The sequence below is a fragment of the Lethenteron reissneri genome, chromosome 44 (genome assembly GCF_015708825.2).
Source record: "Lethenteron reissneri isolate LAM-NWPU_2019-01 chromosome 44, ASM1570882v1, whole genome shotgun sequence".
NCBI lineage: Eukaryota > Metazoa > Chordata > Hyperoartia > Petromyzontiformes > Petromyzontidae > Lethenteron > Lethenteron reissneri.
In genome coordinates this window covers 13,880,072-13,899,407 of record NC_083822.1, presented here as the reverse complement: position 1 = coordinate 13,899,407, position 19,336 = coordinate 13,880,072, and the positions used below count along the sequence as shown (strand labels likewise).

The window sequence follows — 19,336 nt, the reverse complement described above, 5'->3', positions numbered from 1 at the left end:
GAAGGCCGAGGCGGGGCAGAGGTACGACCAAGATTGGCAGGCGGGGACCTTCAATAGCCTCAGTTCGTCCTCCGTCATTTGCTTTAATTGCGGCCTCCCGGACCACATCTCAAAAGGGTGCCGAGCCGACCATGGGAAACCCTCCAGGATGCCATCATCCTCCATCTGACCTTCCACTCCGCAGGGCCCCCAGGCGAGTCGTGATGCACCACACACCTGGCCCTCGCACTCCACTCATCCGATTCATGCATCGGCCTTTGTTTGCGTGTGGGGCTGACCGCTCGGGGCGGGTAGTGCGAAAATCGGCAGCCGACGGATGGCCACGGCGGCCTGGTCAGTGGTCGGTGTTGCCCAACGCAGTGGCCGCGTCTGCAGACACGGTTCAGATGCGCGATAGGTCGCTCATCCTCACGCATGATGAATAGGGGCACCTCTAGGTGGAGGACGCCTCCCTGCTCAAACTGCCACACCGTGTCGGCAAGGCAGAGGGTCAGGGACATAGGCGTGGGGTATCTCCTGTGATCCTTAATGGGGGCTTGCTGAGGAGATGGAATTAGGAATCCCATCGATATGCCATTGTGGTGCCATCCATTCTAATGCACCTTGGCATCCAAAAAACATTGGCTACTCGAAATAGCATTTTTTCTGGCCCAGCATTGCCGATGACGTTTATAACGTGCTGCAAGGTTGCACAGATTGCGCTCGCTGCAAATCTCCCTGCTGAGAACGGATCGCCCACCACTGAAATCCATCTGCGTTTCCCGGGTAAATGAACTCGTCGCGCTCGATGTTCTCGGTCCGTTCCCCACCACCCCGTGGGGGAATAAATATTTATTGGTGGAGGTGGAGTATTTGTCATGTTGGCCGATGGCCTGGCCGCTACCAAACCTGTCGGCTGAAACCATCACGAACGCGTTCCTTCATGGCTACGTATTGGATAAAGGCGCCCCTGAACGTCTCCTGATGGACCAGGGAAAAACATTTTCATCCAAGCTGTTGAAGGAAGTGTGTGGTCAATTGGGTACCAAAATGTGCGTACTTCACCTTATCACCCCAAACCGACGGTATGGTGGAGAGGTTACACAGGACCCTGACTTCAATGTTGTGGCAATGCGTCAATGAAGCCCAGTCGGAATGGGACTTGCATGTTCCGGGTGTGCTCGCTGCATATAGTTCCGCCCGGAATGCCTCTACCGGATTCTCTCCGTTCTTTTTAATGTATGGAAGGGAGCATGACGCACCAATTGATCTGCAGCTGAAGCTGCTGCAAGATTGTAAAAGGATGCCTAACCCCATGCACCTTACCCTACACCAATTAGCAGAAGCCAGGGAGGCGTCCCAGGGGAACTCGGCCTTGCCGCAGACGGCCAATGAACGGCTTGTTAAGCCCCGCCAGTCCACAACTCAATGGATGCCAGGGGATAAAGCTTGGCTTCATTGCCCCCATGTCCCCATGGGATACATCCCAGAAATTACACAAACCATGGCAGGGCCCGGTCCAAGTGGTGGAGGTGAGAAGTCTGCAATGCGTGTAGATTCAGTGCGGTCGCAGGTGCTGGTTTATGTACCCGTCGCGTCTAAAACGTTTTTTCACCGGCCGTTGGGCCTTCATCTCCACTACGAGGGCCGGGTGTCTGGTCAGTCCGATGTGCTGGGGCGTGCGTTGCCCGATACCCTGCCTCAGGATGGTTGTATTATTCTACCCACAGGGTCCAAGCGCCTAACGCTCTCAACGTCACCGGTCGTATCAGCCGGGGGCGGACGGGGGCGTCCGGAGCTGCCATCGCCTGACCCCCCCCACCCCATGGCGATTCTTCATTTGAGGAGTAGCCGTGCTCATCGGGTCATCTTCCGGCTGTCCCTGGAGCCTCCAGAGAGCCCGCACCCACCTCGCTGGAAGGCCCGGCAGCAAGGACCCGGTCAAAGACCGTCCCATTTAAATGACCCTCCTCCGGCATCTAAGTGCACCTACACCGGTGGTTGATGGTCGCCGCTCGAGCCAGATGGGTCATTGGCTGAACCAGGCTCATCTCGTGTTCGTGTGCGGTAACACACATGCGGAGTGTAGGGGTGGGCATGTCCGGAAGGGAGGTCGGCCATAGAAAATATTGTAACAATTTACATTCTCACACTCTACCACTACCTGGTACTGCATATATTGTAAATATCGTTTCATTGCTCGTTTAGGATTATTTATTGTTGTTGTTGTTGCATTTTTAATAGTTGGAGGCCCACACATTGCTATGGTTATATATTGATCAGCCAGGACAGCTGAGTTTTACAAAGGGGGGGGGGGGTGATGTAGAGACGTAAATAGCGTCTCTAGGGTGTGTACGCCAGCTTCGCCCACATCTAGTAAATGTGTATGTTATGTACCCTTCTCTGGTGCCGGCGGAGACATGGCGGAGAAGCAGGCCCTAGAGGGCAGGGTCTCATCGCAGGGAGAGAGAGGGGACGTTGCCGACACGGGATAGTGAAGGGGGCCCTAAAAGGAAGCTTGAAGGACATGTGATGCGGGCCGTGGTTCCGTTGGGGGAGACCGAGCAGGGGGCGTGGCCAGAGGCGGAGCGAGGCCACGCTCGAGAGGAGAAGAGGGAGGAGGGAGCGATCGTCGTTGTCGGGGAGAGTGAACTCACCGTGTTACATCGCTTCGTCTTGGATGTTCGGTCGTCGGTCGTCGGGGGAGTTATGTTACGTGGAGACCCGGTTGGGTTGAGGATAACCAAGAGTGTAGTTAACCCGTAGCCCTGTTAGTTGTTTAATAAATTGTGGTGCCTCCAGACCTCTGTGTGTGTCTCGTGAGCCACACTGTACACATATGCCAGTAAAGTATTTTACAGGGTGTGCGGTATTTACACATCAACGTGCATTGACGTCGTCAAGCTAACGGGCATGTAAATATTCACCCTTACAAACGGAGGAGCTGTTCCAACTCTGGGCCCCAATTATATTCCAGACTTTGGCTTCTCTCGTCTTGTGATTGTCATGTTGTTTGTTTTCATTGTCTCTGGATTGTTCTCTCTTGCCGACCACACAAGCCCAAATCTACCATTCACTGTGATTCCCTAATAATTATCAGAAATAATTCGCAAGAAAATCAGTTCTTCAACATTACTTAATGCATTTACCTTGAGCATATTAATTTTAATCAATGAATAATTGCACATCTATACACATCATAACGGTAAAAATGCCCAATGATCCACTGATAATAATTCGTTTCACAGTTAAACCAGTCATTCTGTTTGTGCCCAAGTTTTTAATGTCGTGCTGCATCCTTCTCGGACGTGATTTTTGGGTGTTACCATGCATTATTCGACACGACGTCCGACGTTTCACACCATGTGCTGGGAGATTATTCAGGAGCTGAAGATTCAGTTCAACACGCAGTGGAGCGTGTGGTACAACCGGTGAGCTACGAGTTATTGTACCAACTCGATACTCTTACGAAGCGACCAAGCACAGGAATAGTTCCGTGTGCACCACACAATGGGACACCTGACAGCTATGGCAGCGGACAGTTAATTTAGCCTGAGGCAGCCGGCATGTCACAGAAGCAAAGCGCCACTAACGGAAACTCTTGCCAGCGCCATGTTTAATTACCGAAGCTCCCTTCTCATTTACAAAACATCATCGTGCACACCGTCTCTCCGCCGCTGTTTATTCTGCAGATCCCAACGTGCTGAAAATAAACTTTGTCGCACGCTGCGAAACCATATTACGATTTCAGGAAAGTAAATCTAATTAACTGGTTTTTAAAAGTTAGTTTTTTAATCACGTCTGTCAGTTTTTACTCTTTTTTTTTGCTCAAGTTTTTCCTTGCAGACTCTTATATTTGTAGTGACTGGAAATGTCACTGTGTGGTACCGGGCCTGCGAGGCCATGGCGGGATGTATACTTGTGTGGGTACACCCCAGACACGAGGTGTAGTAACAGCCCTAGTGAGGGCTTGAGTAAGCGCTGGTTAAGCGCGGTGGCACCACGCACAGCGTGCGGTGCGGGCTCCCGTTGAGAGAGCAAGAGAGTGTCAGCCAGCTAAGGTTACGTTGGGGGCATGATACTATGGCTGACCTGGGGGCACGTGACCGGATGATACTGAAGGGGGGGGGCACCGGTGGAGGGGGCCAATGGGTGGTCACATGGTCCGGGAAGAACTCTCGAGAGCCTTCGGGCAAGGGCGAGAGAGATTTCGAGAAGGTGGGCGGGGCGAGAGGTGGAGCCAGCCCCAGCCCGGCCCGATGTAAGGGGGGCCTCGAGAGGGGCTCAGGGTTCTTACTGTCGGAGAGGCAGGAGATCCACGTCAAGCTTGAAGAAGCCTCCAGCCACGCGGTCCGGGACCCAGCTTGTAGTCCGGACCGGGATAGTGGAACCGTGTCTAGTTCTGCCGTAGCGTGGTTAGTTGGGTGGTCACCACCTGAGAGTATGTTGTGTTCATAGCCTGGAGTATGTTGTGCTAATAGTTTAATAAAATGTGTTGCTCCCCAAGACAACGTCTGCGACTCAGCTGGACTCACTACACATTTAGCCAACTCAAAATAACACAGTAATTTATAAAGTCCCCATCGCATTCAAGTTCCCCCCTTGAGAGTGGTGCAACAGGCGTTGTAATTATCTCAAGTGAGGTGCTGCAAATTCAGCTCTAATCTATTTTTTTTATTAATTCTCTCCATTAATCTCAACCACACAGAGGGCTGATGTCTCCAAAGCGTAAACCCTGATGTCATGAAGAAAGCCACTCAACCATCTCCTTACTCTACCTCCACACATTTCCTAATAGAATGCTGCCTGAGACTGGACAAAAAAATGTATATTTCAGTCTCTGTCTTATCCAACAAATGACTGCCCCAGTCCACGTGTTACTCTTTCCACAACTTAAAAAATATAGCAGCAAAATTTTATTTTTATATTTTTGTAGTGACATCATGGATGTCACTGTGTGGTGCCGGCCCTAGAGGGGCACGGCGTGCGATGTACTCACATCACGGACATCAAGTATGTAGCGACATTGTGAATGTCACTGTAATGCCGGCTCTAGCGAGGCACGGCATGTGATGCATTGTCATCACGGACACCCCGTAGGTAGGTGTAGTACCAGCCCTCGAGGGGGCTCGGCGAGCACTGGGATAGCGCTCAGTGGCACCACGCGTGGCGTGCAGTGCCGACTCCTACAGGAGGGAGTGTGAGAATGTCAGCCATGGGATGAGGTTACCCCGGGCCATGGCACTCTGGTTGACCCTGGAAGGCACGTGACGAGTAAGATCTACACCAGGGCCCCAGGTGGGGGCTTGGGGGTGGTCACGTGTCAGGGTAAGATCCTACGGTAAGGGTCGAGAAACGACAAGAGGTTTCTCGAAGGTGGTCGTGGCCAAGGGTGGGGCCAGCCACGACACAGCAACGTATAAACCGGGTCCCCACAGGGAGCGGGGTTCAGCGTTGCTGCCGTCATCTGAAGATCTTCGATCTACGTTCTACGTCCAAGAAGAAGTCACCAACACGTGGACGAGGACCCGAGCCAGGGTCCTGTCCGTTGTAGCTACTCCCAGTAACTAGCGTAGTTCGCCTGGTGGTCCACCACCATAGGTTACCTGGTAAAGGGGCAGTAACCTCTTTGTGTTAATGTGTTGGTGTTAATACATGTGTTGCTTCCAAGAAGTACATCTGCGAATCAGTTGAATCCACTACATTTTTATCATTAGCTTTTAAAATTGTATCGTGGTAACAGAGATAGCAATTGTGTGCCTACCGCTTAATTCAATAGGATTGGTAAGTATGCACCTCAGTGTTTATGTTTGTATAAATAAATAGCAGGGTTTTCAATTCGTTATTTAATTATTCACCTCCCTCTACTTTCCATTTAAACAAAACGTCTGTACAGAACCAACCAGTGCTGATTTCCTATAAAGAGGTACTCATGTAATCAAGGGCACAGAGATGATGGGCGGAGCTGACACTTAACTGGGAATTGAACTCTTGACATGCAGCTGGGCTGCGCTATCCTTTACCCAGCTCCACGTAAAAGGGTGGGGAAACAAAGGTGCATGGGCCACAGTCGCAAGCTCATACCCTACGGGCCTCATCCACAATGCGTGTCTTGCGGATGGTGAGCGAGCTCATTCACTTCTGTCACTGCGAGGGCCATCCAAGCACACAATATTATTTGTATTATTATAGGACACCGCCAAGGAGGTGTGTGTGTATTTACATGCGGTCCAGCAAAGGTATTTGCCAATCGTATGTGGCCCTCAGTGCAAATCGTATCCGCTCCTCAATGGCTCCCCAGCCTATGCACATGCGCGCGCGCCGGTGGGAAAGCTCACAATCTCACCCGTCATTGATCGCTGGAGCCCTCGGCATGGCCCTCTCTCGCGTGGAAAACAAAGAATCAACCTCATTAACTCTCCTGCACTGCCCCCGTTGTTGTGGCGAGCGGGGAGGAGGTGGCCCAGCGCCTGCCGCTCCCCCCCCCCCTATTGCGCATCTCCGTTCCCCGGCCCTGGTGTGTGCGCACGTAACAGTAGATGATGGGCTGCTGTTTGTGCCCGTAAATAGTTGGAAAATCGATGGGACCTAAAGGAACAAACTTTATTTCGGGGGTTATTTTCTGCCCTCATTGAAAAACAGAATGTTTTAAGCTTTTGTTTTGCGAGCTGTTTTGTGCCAACCCAAAACAACAAACGTGGTTTGAAAATAGATGGTCAAAAATATGTACGGGTATATAAAAATCCCCTTTTATCCTCATGTGTCAATGGGTGACATTACACAGCAAAACAATAAATAAGCTCGTGCAATACATTGAGTAGTGGGCGACGAAAAAAAATAAGCCAACAACTAGCACGCAACAGATACTCGCATATTTCAGTCAATGTCCTACTTGTTACGCGATGCTGCAATGGTGTAATGTTCAGTACAAATTACTTGCCATCCAGAGTTCGCCAATTTTATCTCCTGGCGCTGCAGTTGAAGCAAAAGAGCAAGTTCCATCAATCGCCACACCTCTGTTCTCGACGCAGTCTGAATGGGTTCACCAGTTAGTCAACCGGCAGGTTTATTGTCGTGGGGTAACTCATGCAGACTCCCACCCCTTCCCATAAGGGTAGACCAAATACCTTCCCAGAGCCCCCTCTCGTGGAGACCCCTTCTGCCACAAGTGGCGCGAGAAAGCACTTGTATGGCTGGACCTTCATAAGTCAATATTTTTTACGACAGATGACACTTGTTGTACCATATTCGGTTTACTGTATGCAGTGATTTTAAACACGTGTTGTTGGCAAAGCAACCCAACTGGGTATAGGGGTTCTTAAATTGAATGCCAATTCTCGCTGAGAAAGTGCTTGACTTTTATGTTCATATCTATGAGCAAATAAAACAGCTCGAGAGCTGCAAGGTGGGGTACGCGGTGGGACACGGAGCCCGAGTTGTGTGCAAGGGCTGCTGTGCACGTAACTGATCCGAACAGCAGGCGTGCTGCTGCTGGGTTTTCTGGTGTGGGAGCTGAATTTCTAGCAATAATAATTTGGGATAAAGTCTTGCGACGGAGCGGGCTGTAAATCCCTCGGCAAGATGGGATTCAGTGGTTTGCCGTGCACATGTGCCTGAAGCAGGAACGCTTAAGTTAATTGGACAAAATAAAATCATGCAGAAGCAAAGAATATTCTGTCTCTGCCGACATAAGGCCACTGCCTAAAACAATGTACACCCAATCCTGGCTTCGCAAACTTATTTTGCATTTTATTTTACCAGCGTGAGAATTCGCAATAATTTTTGTATTTGTGTACGGAACTGGATAATTGATGTGCAGCGTTGTGGGATGCAATTGCATGAATGACGCCATTTAAAATGAAATTATTATTTTATCTCTCACCTACGTTTTCAATGGCTTAAAAAGTGCCGTCTTTCGACAGTGACGATTAACTATATTTGTTAATGCACCTGTACACACGATCATACATCACAGTGCAGTGTCAAATGAAAAGTGGTCCCGTTTGTACTTGCGGTATTGTTTTCATATCCAGAGCTACATCACGGTCACACCACCAAACAAGAGGACTATGGGGCACTCCGCTGCAAGGACGATAGCAGCCAAGTGCAGTATGATAGCGGTTTTGCGTGCACGCTTGTGTCGATTTGGCCTAAAGGGCATCACCGTATTGACAGGGCCAGTAAGCGCCAAGGTACCTAGGTTTATGAGGAAAGAAACAAGGCAGGGCATTGTGAATATCGGAGAGCCGCGGAGAAGCCAAGGAGAAGCCAGACAAGCCAAGTAAAAAAACAGGATGGCACTGCATTCACGTCAACGCCCCGATTCCATCAGCGGATTTTTTTGTTCTGGTTTTAAAACAGATGCGACATTTAAAACTACCACGTTAAACAAAAAAATGTATCAATTAGATTCAAGTAGTTTTTTTTTTCATTCAGATCTAGTTTATTAACTGCTCCGTGGACTCTAGAGAGTATTTTAAAAATAAGGTCATCTTGCAATTTGGTATATTATTTCAAAAAAAGTCGCATTGCCAAGGGTCAATAATAGCATCTGCACTGAATGTCTTGACAAAAGGTGTCTCTCCCTATTGGGATTCCTCGTTTCAGCTTCTCCTCCTCAGCTTGCATAACGGGAGCTGCCATTCTAATCCGGTGGCCAGCGACTCTTCTATTTTTACTGTTTAATGAGCACGCCTCGAGTGGAGGCTGCCTTTCTTTTTTTGACAGGGAACCCTAAAAATAGCACGCCGTCCAATTTTAGTGCAACCACAGACACGGACACTGATGAATGATTCATTCGCCGCCCCCTCCTCCCCAGCCACCTCGCACTCCGTTGCACACGTATCGAGTGGGTTTCTGTTTTTTCCACTCCTTTTGTTAGGCGCCATGTGTCAAATGAATTAATGAACGTGCCTCCAGTCACAAGCCCCCCCCGCCCCCTTAAACTCCCGGCACGCAACTACCGACGCCCGCCCACGAGTAGACTCACCTCCTCACATCCCGCCCCGGCGCCCATGCCCCCTCCCCCCGCTTCTAAAAATATCCACGGGGGTCAGAATCGTCACAGTGCCGTTGCCGTGGAGATTGTGAAAAGTGATGAGGCCACCAAACACGAGGCGGCCCGTTAGTCATCCGCGCGTCATTAGGCACTGGGGGCTCTAATGGGACGGCGCGAACGGTGGACGCACCCCCCGTCCAATTCCACCCCCCCCCCCCCCCAAAAATGTAGCCTCCACCCAACCGTCCTCCAGCCACAGCCGCTAATGCCGCAGAAAGTGGTCACCGATGGTAACCGCTGTCCATGGTACTGGCGGCCAGCGCAACACCATCCCGACGCCCCCCCCCCACAACACCGCACCGAGCGGCGTCGCACTGGGGAGAGGCGAGCAGTCCAAGCCACGCAAGCAGCCTCGCCGCCAGCGCCTCGCGTCGGCATAAATCCCGACGTTGGAGTCACGTGGTCACGATGCGCTGCTCGTACATTGCTGGGTGGGTGTGCTTGTGTGCGAGTGGGTTGATAGTAATGTAGCGGTTAGCATGCTGTGCTACAAATCCGGCGACCAGAGTTTGATTCCCTTTCACGGTCAACACCAGTCACGATTATCTGAACCGGCCCTAGTCATCCCCTAGGTCGACTTAGCCTTTAATGTTTAATGAGTACCTGGTGCGATATGTAAACGTCATCACTGGGGAGTCAAAGGCGGCTGGGCATAGTGCTGGCCACCCACCCTTTGATGTGCCTTACTGGCCTTCATAGGCGCTCGCTAACAGGACTTGCCCGAAAGAGGCATCACAGGCTATGATGCAGGGGTGGCCAACCCGTCACAGACCAAGAGCCAGAAAGTACCCGTGAGTTCTGCAAAGAGCCAAGTTGTATATCTATATATAGTTTTCAGCACAGCACGGGAGACATTCGTTATTCTCTGCAACTGTGACAGGACGCTCTACGTCACGTCCCTTCGATAGAGCTGTACGTGGTGGATTATGAGACACCAGCTGGCCACCGCAGCTATAGAGGGATCTTTGTATTATTTCGGTAGGCAAATCTTTGGGTCGGTAAGCATTGGTAAGTATTGTTGCATGTATGTGGGTAGGGGAGCCCCCATTCTTATGTCATGGATCAACTTTTGAAACCTCTCTTGCCCTAATCACTGGAAAGTCCATGACTCGTACACTCTCTATATTACAATTTATATACAGTATCTTGCATATGTTTATCATGTCTTGTACATTATAAAATCATACCATATGAGAAAAAGGTTTTTCTGGCTATCAGAGGAAGGGGACAGATGATCACGTCCAAAAAAAGTGTGTGATGCTACGAGTGTATATAAAAATGAATACAAGATAACGTTAGAATATATTTAAATTTATATACAGGACCAACTAGGATCATGACATCTGAGAATAAGACGTATTACTGTTTAAAGCCATGCTTTATGAGATAATAATTTTATATAAGCACATTGATGTGGAAATCAATGGGATACACAGTATGTGTGCCCTTTAATGCATCGTCTCCAGATGTGTTCTCTCTCTCGTGTGTGCATACAAAGACAACAAGACAAGGATCCCCTAGGTAGCCTACGCAGGCTGTTGGGACAAGTGGTGTTCGTAAGCACCTTTAAAGGCCGCCTTTGTTTACCCAATGCTGCTGTTTTCTAAACTAAAAGCCGAGTCAACATAGGTTAGGCTCAAGACCAGTTCAAATATTCGCCAATTGATGTTGCGCATGAGCAGGAATCGAGCTCAGGTCACCAGGTTTGTGGCACCGTGTTCCGACCACTGTGCCACAGCTTTCATGTACAGGGTGGGCGAGAAATACCCGACACATTTTTAAGTTGTGTAAAATGTTCATTTGTTTTAATGTCGATATTATTTTTATTTCAGATTATAAATGAGTCTTGTAAGAGTTACTAAGATGGTAGTGTCACTCCTGAAGGACACAGGTTCCCAAATCATCGCACTCAACTACTTGAAGATGTTCCATGGCCAGCAACAAGTCCAGACGTGAGTGCCCCAATGTCGTCTCCTTCTGCTTCTTGTGGGGGTATCTTGAAGCAACTGTCTAGACAAAACCAAGGACCATTCAAGACTTGCGTAGAGGCAACTTGAACAGGACATAGCCCATATCATACTTGAAGTCTCAAGGAAGGCAATGCAAAACATAGTTGTTCGTATGCGTCAATTAATACGTGGAAATGGTGGTTACTTACACGGCGTTGTTTTTAAAACCTACGACTTATAATAATCTAAAATATTTTCCTGAAGCTATAGTTTCGTATGATATACATATATTCTAATTTTGTAATGAATGTTCTTTCTACTCGACTATAAATGTGTCGGGTATTTAGTGCAGTAATATATACACACAAATACATATTGTAATTCTACAACTTACCAACCATCTAGCCACGAGAGAATGTAATCCTGGCCTTGCTAAAAGTATGACCAATATCCGTGTTGGAATAAGCGGCCTGTTAGAGGCATTGATTTAATGACGATTATGGTATTTATTTTATACCTACGTGACTTTACCGAAAGAACCAAAGAGTGTTTGACAATTATGGTATTCGCGCTCATCATAAACAACACTTGTACGGTATTTGTGATGTTCTCATTGGACGTTCTGTGCTTGGTGCTAACGTATATACACTCGCTACTCTCATCCTTACGTTTGTTTTTCGTTCTGGGAACAGAATGTACCCGCTAATTTTCGCTGATTAATGCCACATTTGGAAACCCATGCACACCCTGTGATCGCAGCTTGCTGTTATTCTCTCCTAATCAGTGCGAGATTGCCCTTACAAAACTCTCGAAAGACCCCATGAAGTTATCAAGGTGACTGCAGTGGGGTTCTTTTGTACTTACATTTTGTGACGTACTTGTGAAACAGAATTTTCTCCTTTTGTTTTTACGTAAATTTCAACAACCTTTGTCACTGAAATAATACCGTATTTAATGCACATGTAGTTGTGGTGTATTTTAGTGAACCATCTGAGAATCTATTGAATAAAATTATCAGTTCACGGATATCCAATGGCACAGTGCTACACACAGGTCGTTATAATAATAATAATAACAAGTATTCGTCTAAACTTTGAAACAAGAAGGAAAAGCGGCGCCGTAGCGGTCAGCGCACTGCTCTACGAACCCAGTGACCCGAGTTCAATGCCCGACAATGGCGAATATTGGTCCTGGGGGCCCACCTTCCCCTTTAATTAACCCATGGTGGCCAACTTGGTCAAGTATGGCTTATACATTATTATTAATATGCATGATTAAAATATAAAAATAACGAATTAACAGGGAATGGTCTGTTTCAGCAACAAAAAATATATAAATTGGATTTAAATCCATCAGTAAATCGATCTTCTGGATCAATTTTCTCCAGCAGAGGTAATTTAAGCAGCAAATTGTGTTTAACACGTAAGCTTTCACGACCAATATTATCCAAGAGTTTTTTTTTTGTTAGATCAAGTAAACATATACAGTGAGGGAAAAAAGTATTTCATCCCCTTCTGATTTTGTACGTTTGCCCACTGACAAATAAATGAGCAGTCTATAATTTTTATGGTAGGTTTATTTGAACAGTGAGAGACAGAATAACAACAACAAAAAATCCAGAAAAACGCATCTCAAATAATTGTATAAATTGATTGGCATTTTAATGAGGAAAATAAGTATTTGACCCCTCTGCAAAACATGACTTAGTACTTGGTGGCAAAACCCTTGTTGGCAATCACAGAGGTCAGACGTTTCTTGTAGTTGACCACCAGATTTGCACACATCTCAGGAGGGATTTTGTCCCACTCCTCTTTGCAGATCTTCTCCAAGTCATTAAGGTTTTGAGGCTGACGTTTGGAACTCGAACCTTCAGCTCCCTCCACAGATTGTCTATGGGATTAAGGTCTGGAGACTGGCTAGGCCACTCCAGGACCTTAATGTACTTCTTCTTGAGCCACTCCTTTCTTGCCTTTGCCGTGTGTCTTGGGTCATTATCATGCTGGAATACCCATCCACGACCCATTTTCAATGCCCTGGCTGAGGGAAGGAGGTTCTCGCCCAAGATTTGACGGTACATTGCCCCGTCCATCGTCCCTTTGATGCGGGGAAGTTGTCCTGTCCCCTTAGCAGAAAAACACCCCAAAGCATAATGTTTCCACCTCCATATTTGACGGTGGGGATGGTGTTCTTGGGGTCATAGGCAGCATTCCTCCTCCTCCAAACACGGCGAGTTGAGTTGATGCCAAAGAGCTCCATTTTGGTCACATCTGACCACAACACTTTCACCCAGTTGTCCTCTGAATCATTCAGATGTTCATTGGCAAACTTCAGACGGACATGTATATGTGCTTTCTTGAGCAGGGGGACCTTGCAGGCGCTGCAGGATTTCAGTCCTTCACGGCGTAGTGTGTTACCAACTGTTTTCTTTGTGACTATGGTCCCAGCTGCCTTGGGATCATTGACAAGATCCTCCCGTGTAGTTCTGGGCCGATTCCTCACCGTTCTCATGATCATTGCAACTCCACGAGGTGAGATCTTGCATGGAGCCCCAGGGCGAGGGAGATTGACAGTTCTTTTGTGTTTCTTCCATTTGCGAATAATCGCACCAACTGTTGTCACCTTCTCACCAAGCTGTTTGGCGATGGTCTTGTAGCCCATTCCAGCCTTGTGTAGGTCTACAATCTTGTCCCTGACATCCTTGGAGAGCTCTTTGGTCTTGGCCATGGTGGAGAGTTTGGAATCTGATTGATTGATTGCTTCTGTGAACAAGTGTCTTTTATTACAGGTAACAAGCTGAGATTAGGAGCACTCCCTTTAAGAGTGTGCTCCTAATCTCAGCTCGTTCTGACTGAGAGGGGGTCAAATACTTATTTCTCTCAATAAAAGGCAAATCAATTTATAACATTTTTGACATGCGTTTCTGGATTTTGTTGTTGTTATTCTGTCTCTCGCTGTTCAAATAAACCTCCCATTAAAATTATAGACTGATCATTTCTTTGTCAGTGGGCAAACGTACAAAATCAGCAGGGGATCAAATACTTTTTTTCCCTCACTGTAAATGTGTCATTAAAACCCGCCACCACCCGACACAGCCAACTAGTAAGGGTTGTCACGTAAACAGAACGTGCCAATTCGTCACAGCACACCGGTGTGTTCGAGAGCCAAGCCACAACATTTACAATCGGAGTACGACGTTTCGCCAGTAATTACAACTAGCTTCATCAGGCGACAGCCAGATTTGTGGAGAAGTCTTACTGTTTCGTTCCTTATATAGAGGCGTAGATGTATTGACCACCTTTCTGTGCTCTTGCACAATGTGGGTGGGGGGGATTACCGAGGCAACGTACATTATGCATGTGCAATATGTAAGCCCTTTAAACTTGTCCTTTCTGTCTATTATGTTTATTCAAATAGCCCTACCAACGGTAATCCCTATTGAAGTACGCTGCCCTTTGTGGGCATGCATTTAAATAATGTATTATTTCAGGATTCGCTTCCACGCAGCACTAAGACAGTAGCTATCCGAACGGTTAAAGTTATTTTTATTTATTTCAATCTCGATAGATTATCTAATTAGTCTTGGCCAGTAGTCTCTAGTTTTGCACAAAACTTCAACATTATCAAATCAATTGAGTGTCCTTGTTGACACACGTGTGCTGCTGCTGCTGCTGACAGTTGCATTTGGGATAATTTAATATTTCTCTGATGTTCTTTTTGTCTCGTGCTGATCAATCGTCCTGTTCTGCCCAACATAACATTTACCACACGTGCACACAGAGAGCCTCTTGTCGGCTTTATTTATTATTTTACTACCTAAAATCTACAGAGAAAGAACATAATGATTGTGCCGTTACAATATTACCGTGTTTTATAATTTAGTTCCAGGTACGATTCGTACATGCAGTTTGAGCTCTGACACTGACATGCAGTGGACTATTATTCTGAATTATAAAATCACAGGGAACCAAGTGATTAACATCAACGGCACCACCACTTTTACAACTCCCGCAGAAATCATTGCCGGCGGATGCTTGCGTGCATCGCACCGCCGACTCCGCACAAAGTGACCCCTCTGAAGAGCACGCTGACCATCAGGTGACCCAGGCTTACGTGGGACTTGATCAAAGACAAAATGTAAAAGGCACATATATTATTGCAGAAATGCACATTTTACTTGATACAGCTGTCGTGGCTGTGACGGTACCACCTGAAGACGGAAGCTTGTGTTGCCTCCGAAACGTCGTGATTTTTATTTTAATTTTATTTTTACCTACATGACTTTACCGAAAAAAACCTAAGAATATGACAAATAACACTTTCCTTCCCAGTCGCACCGTGCAACACGGTGCCGCCCGCCTGCACAACGCAGTGCCCAGGGCGTGCCAGATCCGCGGGAGATGTTCCCAAACACGCTGCACATCACTGGGAGTTTGACGCCGACAATAATACTTGAAAAGGTGGTACACGATAGCAGCTCTCCCGTGATGGAGATGCTGCGACCGCAGTGTTACTGTTATTTTGCACGTTCCACACAGACAAAGGCTCTGTGCTGCTGTTCCACAGTCCACCCCCAGCGATGTTGCATTAGATGCACAGTGCATTCGTTGGCTGTGAGATAAAGCAACACGGTACAGTAAGAGTATATTAACTAGTTCCACTTCCCTGGCAATAGGAAACACATTTACCAAATCGTCTTACCTCTAATATTCTACAGCGATACCTTGACTTTCGTCGCTTCACTCTTTCGGCCGTTTTCAATTATAACCACATTTCAAATTTCGTCCACGCACTTCCCTCTTTCCTCCGATTTCATCCCAAATCTTCCAAGACGTTCGCGCCACGCGCCATCTTTTTTGTCAAGTCTTTTAATAGAAGTCGTTCAGTGAGCATCTCTTATATTTGTATTTATTCATATATTATTAATACTGTAATTATTTCTGTAATTATACTGTAAACAATTCATAGTTATTTTTGTTATAACAGTATAATACTACAGTATTCATAGTTATTTGCGTGATAATAAAAGACGTGTACACTATTCATACTGTGCTTACGCAAGAATAAAATATTCAAGATATCATCTTCTTGGTTCTTTCGGTAAAGTCACGTAGAAGGGAAATAATAAAATAATAAAAATAAAACAATAAAATAATATGGCATTTTTTTATTTCTTTTATTATTTCCCTTCTACGTGACTTTACCGAAGATGAATCCCTGCAGTCACGGAAACTTTAAATGAAATCGAAATTCAAGGTATCATTGTGTTTATTTATTTTTGTTTATTTGTTTAGTTTTTGTTATTTATTCTTATGTTTATTTTTTATTTTATTTTTTGTTTATTTAGGTTTCGCACGCATGTGTTATATAGTGAATGTAGTTATCTGCATGTACGTTTTTCGCCGGCCAAATAATTTTTTTTTCCAGCTAAATATAGGCTCTGTTTTGACATTCGTCCATTTTTGACATTCGTCCATGCTCTGGTCCCTAACCAGACGAAAGTGAAAAAGGTGTTCCTGTACATTTTTTCGTTTAGGATGCAACGATATTTGCAGCATGAAGCCAAGTATTGAGGCACGCTTGTGTGCTCACTAATTATATGCCTGATTATGTACTCTGTGTCACAGCACGGTTGGTAGGGACCATGCTGCTTGTCATTACATGGCGCCCCTTGTCCAATTTCATCACCACTTCATCGGATTATCTAAACTAGTCCGGGGCCTCCGCAATGTAGGCTGCCTCAAATGAGCACCTGGTGCGATGTGCAAACATCGCCACTTGAGAGACAAAGGTGGCCAGGCATGGTGCTGGCCACCCACCACATCATATTCCGTGCTGGCCTTCATAGGTGATATTTGTCTTCTTCTTATACGCTACATGTTGTACAGGCTTGGGTGGAACAATGGTACAGTGGTTAACGCATTGTGCTATAAACCCAGCGGACCTGAGTTTGATTTCCGACCATGAATAACACCACATCACCAACTCTGATTAACCAAATAAAAAAAACCCATGACAAATACAATCAATACCTTCGCCCAGGAGTATATTGATCAAGGGCTGTATATTACTATTCTCATATATAGCGCACAACTTTATATATCTGTGATGAACGCTGCACTTTCCGTCGTTTTCCTGCAGGGGGCGCTGCAAACCTACGCACCCCCTGCATAAACGACGTAGGCGCAGGGACAGACGTTTTCGATTACGTTGGAATCGATCTGCAGACGGCGGTTTTCTCGCACGGCCAGCAGCTACCTGTCACCTTATCTCGATCCCACAATCCCAAACAGGTGAAAGTCCGCATCGAACCGAACCCCCAGCAAGGCCATCTACTTAACGACGAGAGAAAATTCACACGAAATGTCGTTTTCAATTAAGTCTTCCAGATGTAAAATTATATAAGCTTTTAAATAAATAAATAAAATTATCATTAAAAAAATAACACAATTCAAATACGTTTCATTTTAAAACTTCAAAACGGAGCATCGACTGTTTGTGTAAATGGGTCGTTCGTGTGCAATTTTTTTGGCGACTTTCCTGGCCGAAGGGCGTAAATGGTTATTAGAGCGCGCCGCAGTCGCCCCCGAACAACCCTTAGTTTATAGGCTGAGTGAGTAGGAGTGCATGTGCGCGCATGCGCTATGCGTTCAACACCTTCACTGTGCGTTTTACACGTGTCCCGTATACGCACTATGTATCACACAGTTTCGGTGTGTTTTAGTGTGAATGCGCACGCGCGCGTGTGCTACGCATTAAGCAGTCTCAGCCCACAGGGCCGCGTATGCACGTGTGTGTGTAGGCATTATACGTATGCACGTGTGTGTGTAGGCATTATACGTTAAACAAGATGAGCCTCGGGGACTGAACGAAATGCAGAACATCTCCCTGTGATGCAACCACACGATATGCCAACTTTCCTCACCTTGGTCCATGCGTCGGCATTTGACAAATAATTATGTTGTGTGTACAAAAAAGCCTGGACTCTACAACTATAATTTAGTGTTTTCGGCTAAGCATTAGCACCCTTTTACTATTAAATCGTTTATTATATACATCGCATTGCATATATTTAAATACATTTAGTTTGTATTGAATAATAAGTTATGATAAATATCACCATTTATTTATTATATCTGATGAATGGATAATGCCACACTAATTTCACTACATTGGCATAAATCACGAAATGCTAATATTTATACATAGAATATGGCACATAATTCCTGTACACACATTTGCTCAATATTAAAAACAGGGTGTGCCATTTTACAAAACTTGTCTCTTTTTGTAGACATCGCATCTCTAATAATAATAGTAATGGTCACAGGTATAGCAACGCCATACTACAAGCAGACATACAAACATGCAAAATTGTATAAAGCACGTTCTGTATTTGCTTACACTGCTGACAAAATGCCTCCTTGGTAGGCTACACCATTTGGTGGTGTTCGTCACAATGGAACTGGTGATGGAATTACCCTAATAAACAATATACGATCCACAATTGCACTAGAAATCAACATATTAAGCATCTAAAGGCAGTCTGGTCAGAACAGGAGATCGTTGGCGCAGTGGTTAGCACACTGCACTGCGAACCCAGTGCCCCGAGTTTGATTGCCCGCGATGGCCAACGTCAGTGGCGAGTGATGTCTGAAGCGCTCCTGGGCCTCACTTCACCAATCCGCACTTACCGGAATGGTGAAGTATGGTCAAACAACCCCCATGACCGATGTAGCGTGGGAAGATCTTCACCCAGCAGTGGAGCTATTTGACCATACTTCACCACGTTGGTCAGTTCGGGTTGGAGAATATGTTGGAGCATAGAAATGCAACAAAACAATGGATTCCGCTTCATTGCCCTCTGCTGACAATGCAGATCTGAGCTACCTATTGCATCGGTTTTGTGCATTCTGGCCACCCATCAAAGCACTAGCCAGCATCAAGTCTGCTTAGCTTCTGATAGATCTTGAGGTCTGGCACATTTAAGGTGCATTTGTCATAAGTAAATATTGCTATAGTATATTGTAATCTAAATTGAAATGTGCAACATTCTTCCTCATTTTAAAATCAATGTATGTATCAATGAGCTTCCAATCAGTTAAAATACATTACCTTTATTTCCTAGTAGTGTTTAAACATTATATGTATTTATCCACTCACTTGCAGTGAGAAACGGAATCTAAAAATAATACATTTACATATTTATGGGGATTGGGTAAAACCCATTGAAACATCCATTGAGGTATATTCTTCAATGGGTGAGACATTATCTTCAATAGAGTGCAAGCGAGCTGCTGCAGTGTGTGAATGAGGGGGTGAGAGCAGAATGAATGAGAGGGTGATTGTGAAA

The 19,336-nt window shown here is 46.1% G+C and overlaps 1 protein-coding gene across 1 annotated transcript in view; it reads right to left on the bottom strand.

Annotated features, from left to right (window-relative positions):
- LOC133353553 (cytoplasmic phosphatidylinositol transfer protein 1-like) overlaps positions 1–19,336 on the bottom strand; it is a 67,263-nt gene that overhangs the window by 45,056 nt on the left and 2,871 nt on the right. The gene's annotated exons all lie outside the window — the stretch shown is intronic.